General features: G+C 32.7%; 1 long non-coding RNA gene across 1 annotated transcript in view; it reads right to left on the reverse strand.

Annotated features, from left to right (window-relative positions):
- Nucleotides 1–2,255: 2,255 nt before the first annotated feature.
- The window catches only part of LOC143443042 (uncharacterized), a 14,690-nt gene continuing 3,443 nt past the window's right edge, over nt 2,256–13,502 (reverse strand). Inside the window, exons 2-4 of the long non-coding RNA XR_013111736.1 lie at nt 7,277–7,317; nt 5,422–5,469; nt 2,256–2,482 (exon numbers count right to left, since the gene is read on the reverse strand). This is a non-coding gene — a long non-coding RNA (uncharacterized LOC143443042). The remainder of the gene's footprint in view (nt 2,483–5,421; nt 5,470–7,276; nt 7,318–13,502) is intronic.

Raw genomic sequence — 13,502 nt, forward strand, 5'->3', positions numbered from 1 at the left:
ATGCCATGATTTGCTCTTGGACAGGAGCCTAGCATTTGTGTCTTATGAGAGACTCTGCCAGCAGCGAACTTACACAGATACATATGCTTAGAGCAAACCACTGGACTGAGGTCAGGGACTTCTATGTAAGAGTTAGGGGAAGGATTAAAGGAGCTGAAGGAGATTGCAACCCCATAAGAAAAGCAACAGTTTCAATTAATGAAGATGCCTCAGAATTCCCAGAACCTAAGCCACTAACCAAAGAGCATATTTGGGTTCAACCCTGGACCCCAGCACATATGATGTAGCAGAGGACTTTCTTGTCTAGTCTCAGTGTGAGATGTTGCTCCTAATCCTAGAGACACTTAATGCACAGGGAAGGGAGATGTTGGGGGGGGGTGAGGTTGAGGTAGTAGGTGGTTGGGAGAGCAATATCTCAGAGCCAAAGTGAAGCAGGGATTGGATAAAGGACTCTAGAATCTGGGACTGGAAAGGAGAACAACTTTTGGTATATAAATAAATAAAACAATTTAATTAAAAAAATGTTATATTGGCTTTGTCATAATTCCCTATTTTTTTCTTTTGTTCATCTCACATTAAGAATTAGGTAAGGAAGTGGTAACGGTTTTGTGGCTGAGGTTTTGTATTTATGTAGGAAAAAGTCCTACCAAATATGAAATCATAAATTTAGGACTCATTGTTACATAGTATCCACATATAATAATAAGCTTAATACTTAAATAATGGAAATTTCAAAGCATGCAATAAATTGTATACTTTCCATTCAGATACAACTTTGTTAAAGACTTTTTGTTCACTTTATACACCATTGCCTGTAGACTGTTCAATGTCTACACAGATCTCATAGTGTAGAGGTGGAGTTTTCTTTAGAAAGATTTCATGATTCTTGGAACACTTGCTTTTCTTAGAGGGCTGAATAATATTTCAGGTTGTGCTTAGGTGTTTAAGAAAACAGTGTGTGTGATTTCATATGAATAACCATATTAAGACTTCTCTCTGCATAACATATAATCCTTACTTACAAAATTTATATTAGGGTTTATGGAATAAAATATTTATATACTATGTATTTCTCCCTTAATATTAGACTGCTGAGCTACCATAGAGCATGATATAATAAAACCAGTTTTATAAAAATTTCTCTCAGTTACCAAGTTATACTTAGGCAATTGGTGTTTGAAAAAAATATAGTCCTTATAAATATATGTAGGTATGTATATATCTATATTTATGTAAATATGTATATATATATGTATATGCGTGTGATATATATATATATATATATATATATATATATATATATATATATATATATATATATATCCTTACTAGGCTTAATGAAATCACAATTGAATGATGGGGAAATTCCAAATAATATCAGTGCAGAAATCCTTGACAACTTCTTTGTTTCTGCCTCCTCCAACTAAATCATATTCATCCATCCAGGCACCCATCTTCGTGAGCTGATCCTAAGTGCTAAGCTTTTGTTGAAATTATGTCCAAGTTTCAAGTTGTTCAGGTAGTCTAGTTCCACTTGTTCATGAAAAACAGTATAGCAACCCCTGCTTAGGCAACATGAGAACTCGTGAATTTATGTTTTCCTTGTATAAAGCTATTTCAATCAAAATGTTATAAATAATGTGTGTTTGTTTGTGTTGTGTGCCTGTGTGTGCGTTTGTGTGTATGTGTGTCAGATCTATGAAATCACCAGATAATGCATCTTAACTGGTCATTACTTTTTAACAAACAAAGCTTCCAATACTGTAATTGGCTGATATTTAATTGAGTTATGGGCCAAGAGAGCTATCATAAAAAAAAAAAAACCCAGACTTTCCAAACTACCCAAATTGTTGCTAAGACTATAGGGTTCTCTCCCCAAACTGACAGCAAGGCCTCATTGTTGATGACAGTACTTTGTTTTTTCTGTGGGATGCTGAAGGAGCATGATGGCTGCCAGAGCAAAGGGCAAGGCATGCTGATATCTACACAAAGAATGATGTTGACCAGGGAGCTTGATGAGTGCCCTGATAATGGTGACTGGGAAATTGTATTCGACATATATTTCTGACCCACCTTTTCTTACCTCTAACCCTGATGGAACAATTGCCTTCCCTTAAGATTTTAGATCTTGTGGAACAGAAAATAAAAAAGAGAAGCTATAATAACTCTTATATTTTTCTTACATGTGACAAGTTATCAGACTCAATCATGTAGTGGTATAGAAATTAATCCAATATTGAAAATAACAATCTTTATTTGAAAGTCTGGTTCTGGACATTTTCAGAGACATATATGGAAGTTAGCTGAAGTTCTCTTTGATGTTATCCTAATGTAAGTTGCATTGATAGTACACTTTATAATTGTGTTAGTGTATTGAAGTCTGGCGTGTCAGTTATAGAGGTCTGTCAACCAGCTTTTGTTTTATTGCCCAGAGTCTTCTGAAAAATGTTGGTCTTGGTGTTCCGAAAAAAGTTGGCAAGTCCTGGAAGAAATGAGTCAGGATTTAAGCAACACCAAGAGGGTAGTGGGCATGATTATTGTTGGTATAAAAACTTTTATTACATTAATTGCTAGCAGCAGTGCTTTTGCAATTGCTTTGACACAAGAAGTTAAGACATCTACTTTTGTTAAACATTTGGCAAAAATGTTGCTAATGTGTTGAATATATAAGAGAATTTAGATAGGCATTTGCAACAATGAATTGATGCTCTTCATCCTATTCAAATTATTGGAAGGAGATTCAAAGATTAAGAGTAAGGAGCCATCTTGAGTGTCATGACAAATACCATTGGATTCATGCTAATTCTAAAATATACAGTGGTAGTCATTATAATTAAGATGAAGTTTAAAGACACTTGAAATATATTTGGCATAATTTTAAAACATCTCTGCATGCTTTAACTTTGCATAGTGAGCTTATGAATTCAAAGAATGCTGCACAGCTGAGCATTGATGAGGCAGATATTATTGATATAATCACCCATGGTCTGAGTTCAGTCTTTCTATTTTGGTCAAGATTTAAGAATGGCATATATAGCTTGATCATGCTAGCCCTTTGTGTCCTGGAAATACTTTTATTCCTGCCCATCGTGTTAAAACTTGTCTTTAACAACATCAACATGTTGGCCACCAACTATGTGACTTAGAACTGAAAATGATCCCCCAGACATAGTTACTAAATTAACAGCCTGGAAAGTAAGTCAAGGACACATAAGATTCTGCACAGAGCCTTACCAACCCAAGACAGAAATGCATTGCTATTGATAATGCATAATGATGTGTAAGGAAGGCACTCTTGTCAGAATGACCTAAGACAGTCTCAGTCTAGTTAATGAAATAAAAATGGCTAGAGGCAGAGAGCTTTTGTGACTGCTTCGCAAGAATTTGACATAGGCTAAGAACAAGTAAATGGGCTGTTTGGGAGGAATATGACATTGGCTAAGGACAACAAAGTGGGCTTCAGGCAGGAATCTAACATTAGGCTAGAAGAAGAAGTAATTTCAGGCAGGAATCTAAATTTTAGGCTAGAACAAGGAAGTAGGCTTCAGACATGAAAATGACTCTGGGCTAGGACAGGGAAGTAGGCTCAGATATTTTGGTCATCCTGATAAGCCTTTAGACACAGTGATCATGGAGTATTCATGGGATTATGTTTATTGCCTTACTTATTCTTTGACTATTTGTGTTTATTTTCTTGCTTGTTCCTTGACTATTTGCATCTGTTGTATTGCTAGTTTCTCAACCGAGAACTGCCCTTAATAAATACTTGCTTGTAATTAAAATATTATAAAAACAAAAAGTAGGAGGGGGATGAGATAGCCTGTTTCTAGGGAGAGGAAATGGGGAAAAATGATGGCATTTGAAATGTAAATAAATAAAATATCCAATAAAAGAATAAAAAAGAAATTACATTAAAATGGAGATTTCAAGTCAGTGCCCACATAGAACATACACTGCATCATTCCATGGTATTTGATAATTTACTATGTTCTTCTCACACATACTGTTATTATCATATAAGTGATTTTATGGGATATCTGTGTATACAAATAAGTGGGCCTCTCATTCTTGTGCCTTGTCTTGGACTCATATCTTTCTGGTGATTTCTCTTGCCCAATGTCATTATGGTAATTTTAGAATTAATTTATAAATAAATCTTTACTTTGGTGACTACCATACTCAATGATTTATGTTCCATATTTAAAAATACACAGTGTTTACATTTAATATTATTTAAGCATAAAAATGGTAGAGCAACTGCCTATGTCCATGCTATTAAAATATACCTCCTCAAATAACTCTGAGTTAATACTTAATAATTTCTTTGTTTTGTTTTAGTTGCTCTTTATTTAATTGAACATACTTCTGGTCCAGGTTCTCCAGTGCTTTTTACATGGCAGCTCTGATTTTCTCCACTGCATACTTCTCAGGCATGGCATCTCTCTGTCCTTCTTCTTCCTTCTGGTCCCAAGACTGGGATCCTTAAATTCTGCAGCTGTACCTCCTCCCCATCTATTAGCTCTGGCTTCTTTATTTACCAATCAGAATTAATTGTGGGTAAGATTCCCAGATGCTACTTGTACATCCTGTTGTGTGTACAGCTTTTGGGGACCCAATTAACATTAAAAAACAGTTACATTGAGGCATGTAGTAACTACAGTATTGATTAAATTATAAATTGATTAATATATAAGTACTATAGTTTGTTTTAATATATTTAATTTAAGTATATGTAATAAAATTAACAAATGGTTGAATAAATGCATGAATGAATAATTAAATAATTGAAAATATAGTCTCTAAAATAATTTTTAAAAACTAAACTCTCACTCATAACCATGAGAGAAATAAAATCTTGTTTACCAGAAAGATTGAAACAAAATACACCAATTTGGATAGGCCTTTTTTAGCAGTAGCTGATTAATAAATAATTCAACTCTACAATTTTCTGAATTTTTGAGTGTGATTTTACATGATTACAGTTTGGCTTTTCTTCCTTTTTCTTCTTTTGGCTTATTGTTATTTTGATCTCTTTTTATTTATGATTGTTTGTTTTCAATGTGTTTTAATCTTCCTGATTTTGAGGGATTTTTAGGTTTTTTTTTTGATGGGGGCTGAAAAGCTTAAAATTGAGTGGAAGAAGGAAAAAGTCTAAAGAACATTTGGGAGATGTATGATACAAAAAATATTTTTATTAAATATTGTTTTAAATAATGAAAAACTATAATATTACAAAATATTTTTGTGTTTAAAAATTTGATGCAATTTAAAAAAAATCATGGCAAGCAAGTAATAAAATGTGGTTAGATGTAAATGTGATTTAAGCAAACCCATAGTAAATGAGAAAATCTAAAATTTCAATTCAATTTTATACACAAGAATGCTAAAATATAAATCAGTAATAAAGAGATTTTACAATACCACTGGCTTAAGATGGTGATCTGCATCTGTTTTGATCTTCTCATGTTGCTGAAAGAAAGCATGGTTTAAGTCATGATCTTGAAGTCCCAGATGGCAACAGATTGAGATTCTGTATCAGACATATATAATATGCATTAAAAAACTACACTGGAGTAAATGTAATATATAGAAACTTTAAACTACAATCAAAATTATATGTAGATAAAAATTTCATAATTCAACTTAAATAAGTGCTGAGAGCTTTTGTAAAGAATAGTGTATAGATAAATGAAGTGTCTCCATATAGTTTATGAATAAATACACTAAAATTGCAAACAAAACACTAGTGATTGAAATAATATATAGATACCCATATCTGATCTGTTAACAAATCTTTCACATTCAAATCTTTTGTACTTAATTTTATTTTTCTGCAAAATTTCCTTATGAACAGACGATAAGATTTTTTTTCAAATACTTTTTCTGACATCTGTGTCTATGTGTTTTATTCCAGTACATTGACTGTTAAAAGAGTACATAAACCTTTTGATTATCTGGCTCTTGTATTGATAACCCATGTAAATCCCACTGCTATTAAAATAGCAAATCAGTTGAATTACATGTGCTATCATCTTTCATATAATAGAGATTGGTTTAAAAATCTGTACTATAAAAACAAGTTTTTATTATTAAAACATTAAATTCAATTAACACTGTACATATGTCTTCAAAGTAGGTTGCCCTTTAGAAGTCTGGAAATTGGCATAGTGTTCATTTTAAATGCTATTATTATGAAATTCCTGTATGCAAAAGAAAGTGTTAACAGAACAAATTCAAGTAATTTAATTAATGACCACAAACACATTTTTGAAACTTTTACAAATGCCCATAATGTCCCGTCAATTATTTCCTTGTTTATACAAATGAAGATTCAAAGGACCCAAACTCAAATCCCTTTCAAATGCATGTATATTATATTAAGTCAATTCTGCCCTTTATGATACATATATAATTTAATATAAGCTAGATTAGTAAAAATAAAAAATAGCTCTTATATAATGAGAAACTGTGCATGTGAAATTATATACATATATATACATAAATACATATATATTTCTTCATATGTGTATATATAAACTGCCACCCTAGTTTTATAATTATACAAAATGTAAACTGATTGTAAATATAAGAAAATATGTAATACTACATGAGTACATCTTTAAGGACACATTACTTCAAGATATATATATTTATATATATGTATATATATGTAAATATGAATATATATATATATATATTTACACATAAATACAAACACACGAGCACACACACAGACACATATATAGTATACACTGGAATAAATAAAAAATGTGAATTTTTTTCACACTCTGATACTAAACTAGGTAATTCAAAATGGTTCTCATAATAATGAATCTAAACATAGAGAAAATTTCAAATGACAAACTATTTTGTAAGCTAATCTTTTTTGCTTATTTTACATTAACACTTACATGAAAAACTCTTTATGTATATGTACAGAAAATTACATATCTTTTTATATATAAATTACATACCTGTGTGAAGGTAGTCAAAGTAATCATACATTTTTTATTGGATATTTTTTAATTTACATTTCCAATGTTATCCCCTATCCCAGATTCCCTCCCCTCCCCTCACCTGCTGGCCAAGACCATCTATAGCTTCACCACTCCTTCTGCTTCTACAAGGATGTTTCCCCACCTACCCACCTAGATAACTGAAACAATAATATAGCAAATTTTCAAAGCGTACATTGAGAAGAAACTACCACTCTAGGTATATGAAATGCAAACCTACTGCAAAAGTAAAAAAAAAAAAAAAAAAAAGATTATCTTACCAGTATGAGTAATTCTCTGAGTACACATTTCTCCCAAGAAGCTATACAAGGATAGAAATAGAAAATAAAAAACATATTAAATCTTGAATGCACAAATCTAAACAGTCTTAACATAGATGTCATGACACTAAAAGCCATATTGTTAAGTACATAAGAAAAAATTTGAAATAATATTCAAATACACAGTAGGTCAAAGAAGGTAAATTTAATTTACTATATATACTCTATATGGTGTTTGCAGAACATTGAAGTTTATCTGATATCTTTTAGTTATTTTACTAGATTTTCATAATTGAGTAGTATGTTTGCCAACATTACAACCCCATCAAAATCTTCACATGAACTTAAACAATGTCACTTAGTATTTCATTTTGCTGCTCTTCCAGGTGTTCATGGTCTTCCTTGTTCTCCTTGTCCTTGCTGTCCTCCTGATCCTCCTGATTGTCCTGCTCCTCGTTCTCCTCCTGCTCTTGCTCCTCATTCTTCTCTTTCTCCTTCTCATCCTTCTCTGCTGCTGCCAAAGCTGACTATGCTGCTGCTGCTTTTGCTGCTGCTACTACTGCTGCTACAATTTAGTGAGAAATATAGTTAATAGGAATACTAGATTTTAAAACCTCAAATATTTAAACATAAAACCATCAATTGTTTCTCTGCTCAGTATACCAGATGGAGGTCTGTAAAGAAGTTTCTGAGAAGTCAGATGGTCATGTCTCCATTTACGCCCATATGGTAGTTTACGAGTTTGACATCATGATGTGGTCACCAGAAAACAATGTATTTTTTTTAATGTAACAATAATTTTTAGAAAATCAAAACTCAAAATGTAAACCACAGGTATGTAAGCCAAAATTTAATTTTTACTTTAAAAGAAAACAATATGTTACAAAATACAGATTAAAATATATTAAGTAGTTACCTGACAGGCAGTACAGGAAGTTTTCCAACAATACAAAACTGAATGATAATAAAAGAACCAGAAAATAGAAGTTATAGAGATTAAATTGGTTAACTTCAATGTTATCAGAAAACAATCACAAAAATCATTTTATCTTTAAAGTTTATGCATAGAAATTAAAAATATAATAGATGTATATTCCCTCCCCATTTCTACTCAATTATGTTTTTAATGATAATGCCATGAGTATTGGATTAAGAAAATCAATAAGGAAAATATTCTGTTTTTAGTGTAACCATTCAATCAAAGGTCAAATCATGAAATACATATATGAAATACCATAACCTTTTAAATATAAAAATTCTAAAAAATCCACAAATCTATGTTTAAAATGTAGAATATATTTGGCAACACTTCATTGTGTATAATCAATATAAATGCTCAGTACCTTTCTAAATTTTTTTTAAGTTTTAACAAAAAATGAAAACCAACCAAAATATATTAAATTAATTGTATATTGTGCTTATTGATGTTCCTGTAGTCACAATTCACTTGATTCTTAATCAGAATGATGACAAGAATTTCAGGAGTGTAAGAGTTTGAAAACTGAAATGCAGAGAATGCCTATAATAACTGTCCACATCTCAATAAAGGTTTAATTAATGAAATTTAAAAATCCATTAATGAAATTCTTTAAACTGAGTTTGGACATATTTTCCTGCTCTGTGTCCTTTCTTGGGGATACATGAAGAAAGGTTTCATTAGCCAGGAATTTCAAAGAATTATAAAGTTTCCATAAAGTTTAGGTTAGTGATCCACTCTGGTTAATGAGATTGCTTACAAAACACTGAGTATATATATAATCCATATATATATATATATATATATATATATATATATATATATATCAGGCTACTTAAGAATATTAAAACTTGTAGATTATAAACTGAATACAAGTTTTTCAAAAATTATTAGGGAATCAAAATTATGTATAAGCGTTTGTCCCACTGCCTACTCTCTTACATGCTGTGAGGACTGATGTATATGAATTTACTCACATAGGGATATGATAAGTGAATCAAAAACAATATTTTATTTTATCTTAATCTGGGGAGTTTATCATGACGTAACAGTTGAATATCCCCAATAGGTAAGAGGATTTCTCAAAGGATGTTCAAGAAGGATGCATAAAAACAATCATGCTTGTGCTCCTTGTTCTTACTTCTTACTGTTAAAGTCATATTCAAATGAATGCTTATGTACTATACCATGGTCTGTATTGATAATATCAATTAACATATTTATAATGATAGTATAGTGACAATGTGATAAATGTTTTAAGAGTACTAATCACTAGATAGGAAACAAATCAATTATATTATTTTAATAACATTATTTTAAAGATTGTATTGTATTTGCTTCCCACATAAACTGACATTCTGATCCTGTGTTCCCTTTATCTCAGGCTCTCCACGATTATTAAAACATGGTGAAGATAAACTGAACACCAGTGATTAATGGACCAAAGTTTTATAAATGTAAATACATGGAGACTTTTGAAAATACAAGTTATTATGATATCCTTAAGAAAAAAGAAGTGTCTCAGAAGAGGCTTAGTTATCCACAAGCAAAATTTATAAACTCTTGTGAACTCTGGGCATTTGTTCTTACATACCAATAATAAAGATAAAGGTCAAGACTAAAAGGAATTTAATGGGCTTAGTCTAGAATTTTCCATCTAGCAGAATGATATTCAACCTTACTAATTCTTTAAAACATTAATATAGATCCCTATGTTAAAGTAACTCACAACCATGAAAATATTTTTTCACTACTTCATAAATATTTTAAATCATAATATAAGTATCTGATATGCATTATGTCAGATATGGGTCTCCACAAAGTGGTCACAAACTACAGTTTGAGAAATGCTGATCCCAGAAAACAGGGACTCTTGAGAGCTGAAATTTTGATGAATTTTAATAATTTTTTGTAAAGGGTGTTTCTCTTATTCCATTCATAGTCAGGAGTTTAGGCAGTAGATTTTCCCCTTTAGTAAAACGTTAAAGTTTATAATCTATGGTTGCAATAGTGAGGATTGTCAATAATAAGCTACCTAGGTAATATTTAAAGATGAGGAGGAACTCAGTTAAATATAGTTTTTGTCCTCTGATGTCCCATGGCATAATTTATGCTGTAATAAAGTTTCATAAGGGTTTCACCAATACAGAGGTCCTGAACTATGAGTAGGACAAATAAATGAGAGACATTGCTAAGTCCTTGGAGTAAAATTGTCCAAAGACTGGTTACAAATTAAATATTAGATAAATTTCTTAGTCTCTGAAGAAAGGTCATTTTAGTTTTACACAATGATATACCAAGGATTTGATTGCATGCATTTTGATAACTGTTGGCATACCTAGAATCACACTGTTATATCTCTCTACATGGCATGTATAAGTAAAGATAAAGAAGATTAATGAGCAGTATATATTTAGTTTAGAAGAACACTGTCTTTGTCTATCTGTGCTAAAAGTACATGGTGTGTTGTGATATTGGCAAAATGTCACTATGCACTGTAAGTAGTTTACATGTGAGGTTATCCACACCACAAACAACAAATAGTGCATGTTGTTTCTCTTAAATCCATTACATAACATTAGACATAAACAGATAACTTGAAATAATTATAGGGTCTAGAATAATTAAATTGGGTTATGGACTGTGGAAAAAATGTGAAGAACACAGCAAAAATGATGTAAATGGAAAATATGATATGAAAATTTGTTTTTGTGAAGAAGAAGACAATACTGAGTTTAAGAAGAGATTAAAATAAAGAACACTCAGAATAACTGTAAAAGCTAGAGGTAAACCATATTTTATGTTCATTTAAATTATACATCTTATGAAGCTATTGTTTTTAATAGCTGAATAGTACTCCATTGTGTATGTACCACAGCTTTGTATCCATTCCTCTATTGAGGGACATCTAGGTTGTTTCCAGCTTCTGGCTATTATAAATAAAGCTTCTGTAAACAGAAGTGGTATAGCTGTGTTCTCAGATATTATGTCTTAGTTAGAATTTTTTTTGAAGAGAATCTATGACCAAGGCAACTCTTACAGAAGACAACATTTCACTGTGCCTGGCTAACGGGTTTAGAGGTTCAGTCTGTCATTATTAAGGTGTGAACAGGAAAACATCTAGGCATGTATGGGGCAAGTAGAGCTGAGAGGTCTACATCTTCATCTAAAGGCTGCTAATGGAAGACAGACTGACTTCCCTGTAGCTAAGGTGAGTGACTTAGCCCATGCCCAAAGATACACACCTATATTAGCAAGGCTACTTCCTTATAAGATACAATATACATATACAATCCATCACATAATACTATGTCCAGTTTTCTGAGAAACTAGCAGACTGATTTTAAAGTGGTTCAACCAGTTTATAATCCCATCAGCAATGGAGGAGTATTCCTCTTTCTCCATATCCTTACAAGCATCTTCTGTTAACTAAATTTTTAATCTTAGACAGTCTGACTATTGTGAGGTGGTATCTCAAGGTCATTTTGATTTGCATTTTACTTAATGAATTTGACATGCATATGGAAGTAATTAGAAAATATCATACTGATTGAGATAACCCAGTTTCAAAAGAACACACAATGTATGTACTCACTGATAAGTGAATATAAGTAAAAAGGCTGAGAATACCCAAGATTCAACTCACAGACAATATGAACAATATGAACGCCAAATTGTGGATCCTTCAGTCTTACTTAGAAGGGGAAATAAAATAATTACAGGATGTTGTGGGAGGGAGGGATCTAGGATGGAGAGAGGAGGGGGAGGAGAAAAGAGGGCAGGTATTTTCAGAAGAAGAGAAGTATAGAGGGTCAGGATAGTGAATGCAGGTATTTACCATGTGGGAATGGAGATGTGAGTGTAACTATTAAAAGGTTCCATATGCCAGAAAAACAAGACACTCCCAGGACCCAATGTGGATGACAGTAGCTTAAATACCCACCAATGGGGAGAGAGAACCTGTAGAGACCATATCCAGTGATTAGGCATGGCCCCCAGTTTAGGATTATACCACCCACAAATCTTAAATATATTAACCTAGTATTGCTCAATCTAATGGAAATGCAGAGACAAATAGAAGATCAGAGACTGAAGGAATGTGCATCAATGGACTGCCCCAAGTAGGGATCCATCTGTTCTGCATGGAGCAAACCCACACACTATCAATGATTCTAAGAAGTGCTTGCTAACAGGTCCCTGGAATAGCTGTACCCCTGAGATGCCATGCCAATGCATAACCAATCCAGAAGCAGATGTTTGTAACCAATCACTGGACTGTTTATGAGTACCCCAATAGAAGAGAAAATTGAAAGTTCAAAGGATCTGAAGGCATTTGCAACCCCATAGGAAGAACAATATTAACCAACTAGACACCCCAGAGCTCCCAGGAATTAAACCACTAACCAAAGAGTACACATGGAGGGAACCATGGCTAGAGCTGTTTATGTAGTAGAGAATTGCCTTATCTGGCAGCAATGAGAGTGCAGACCCTTGGGCCTGTGGAGGGTTTATGTCCCAGCACGAGGGTATGCTATGGCAGTGTGGAAGGAATGAGTAGACAGATGGGGGAACACCCTCACAGAAGCTGGTGGAAGGGAGATGAGATGGGAATTTGTGCAGGGGAAACTAGGAAGGAACATATCATGTAAAATGTAAATAATTAAGTCCTTCTTCTAACTCCTTCATTATGTTACCCATGCTCAGTCCAATGCCCTTATGAATACAGATACAAAAATATTTAATTAAATTTGCAAAATCTGAATCCAATAACACATCAAAATTATCCTTCACCATGATCAATAGGGGTCATCCCAGAAATACATTTAAAACATCCCAATATACATGGCACATCCGACTTCACCTCTGCTTGTTCATGTCTGGAACTTTTCTAGCATCTGGCTCTGTGTTGTATAAATCTACTGAGCTTCCAAGTTTTAGCTATCTTACAACTACAGATAATAAACTGGCCATACACCTAAGTCCTATTTGAACAGGTAAATTTATTTTCCCTTGGACAGACTCTTCATGTGCTGCAGAAATAACCTAGGACCATACTGCTGCTCCTTCTGTAGGAACATTTAGTCTTCTTCCTCCCTAGTTCTGAGTTTGTCCTCTGTGTTTCTCCTGTTACTACATTTGTAGAATAAAGGACAGAAAATTTAGTAAATGAGAATGCATTTATGCTGGTACCCTTTTATTCCCACAAGAGCATTGGAACAATAGTAGCATGGAGGCCTCTAATATACTTCA

Source organism: Arvicanthis niloticus, chromosome 1 (assembly GCF_011762505.2).
Source record: "Arvicanthis niloticus isolate mArvNil1 chromosome 1, mArvNil1.pat.X, whole genome shotgun sequence".
In the NCBI taxonomy this organism is placed as follows: domain Eukaryota; kingdom Metazoa; phylum Chordata; class Mammalia; order Rodentia; family Muridae; genus Arvicanthis; species Arvicanthis niloticus.